At 43.4% G+C, this 1455-nt stretch overlaps 1 protein-coding gene across 1 annotated transcript in view; it reads right to left on the reverse strand.

Moving 5' to 3' along the window:
- MTHFD1 (methylenetetrahydrofolate dehydrogenase, cyclohydrolase and formyltetrahydrofolate synthetase 1) overlaps positions 1 to 1455 on the reverse strand; it is a 50451-nt gene that overhangs the window by 46947 nt on the left and 2049 nt on the right. The window lies entirely within an intron of this gene.

The following is a 1455-nucleotide window of genomic DNA, read 5'->3' on the forward strand; positions in this document are numbered from 1 at the left end:
CTGTCAAGGTCCTATTACCACGAGAATGCCCAAGCACAGACCTCCAAGAAGTCAATGCAGACACTCGCTCCCAGGGTGGGCATCTGATAGGGGCGATGGTTATGCAATCGTGGTTAGACAAGCTACCAAAAGAATGTTTAGTTCAAGATTCCTGACCGTCACCTGAGTGGGTGGAAGACTGCCCACCCCCCAACACATTGTAATTAATCCCTTTGCAGATTATGAGAAAATTACCTGAACATCTCATTAAGAATGTTAACTTCCCCCTTGAAAGAGTCTGAGAAAGTGCTCCCGAGTGCCAAAGGGCAAGCACAGCTCTGTCGTGGAAGAAGTACAGCCAAGATGCTCCTTAGGAGTAAGGATGCTCGACTGCATCTCACCTTCTTTGGACACGCTGTCAGACCAGTGTCTGGAGAAGGACAGCAAGCAGAGGGGCCTCAAAGAGATGGATTGCTACGGCGCTGCACCCTTGGCTCCAACATGACAATGACGACGCAGATGGCACCGTGTCTCCTTCTGTTACACACGGGCCACTCTGCGTCTGAGCCCACTCCACGACACTAACAGCAACGTCCCAGGACAGGCTGGAAACAGGTGTTTTCTGTGATGCCAACCACCTGCAACCTACTGCTATCAAGGGCCAGGCAGTGTCTATCTTCGACTTTGTGGGTCGCATACTCTACTTTGTCACGTGGTCTTTGATTTCTTTTTAACCCTCTTCATAATGTTGAGGGCCAATAGTGGTGCCAGAATTTACTAAGCGGTTGGCTATTTGTCTCCTTATTAATTTCTCTTTCTGCTTCAGGAATCTTTGGAGATATTCAGGCGAGGTGAGTTTATGATTTTAGATCACATGTTTTTTTTGTCCTGGTGTTTTGTGAGGATCCAACGTAAAGCACTTTGAAGAGCTTGGAATTGATGGAAATGGAGTCTCACTCAACTTTCACAATTAAGAGCTAAGCCTTAATTTCTTGTAGCTATATACATTATTTGGGACACTAGCATCCCAGTTTTGTTTTGTTTTTTACTTGTCGTCACTGTTTATTTATACACAACATGCATAACACGAAAAATTATAAAGCCTGCAAATAAGCAGAAAAGTATAATCTATACATCACAGAAAATGCAAGCTGTAGAAGATCTTCAGAAAATTCAGTTAATGAAATCAGGAAAGACTACATTTATTTCACGTATGTTAATATTTTTAGGAGACAAGCTGATGCACCGCTTTCCTGATTTTAAGCCATGCAGCATTTGCTTGTTCTGTTAGAAAGATCGCCTCTTGATACATACATCAGTTCTGAGTAAGCTCAATGAAGTGTTTGGGAATTCCCATTCTTCTCAAGGTGATCCATAGTTTGTTATGATCCATACAGTCAAATGCCTTCGCATAGTCATTAAAACTCAAGGAAACATCTTTTTGGTATGCTCTGCTTTGAGCCAAGATCCATCCGG

The sequence above is a fragment of the Echinops telfairi genome, unplaced genomic scaffold, assembly GCF_000313985.2.
Source record: "Echinops telfairi isolate 266 unplaced genomic scaffold, ASM31398v2 ScPeMD7_18;HRSCAF=68, whole genome shotgun sequence".
NCBI classification, from domain to species: Eukaryota; Metazoa; Chordata; class Mammalia; order Afrosoricida; family Tenrecidae; genus Echinops; species Echinops telfairi.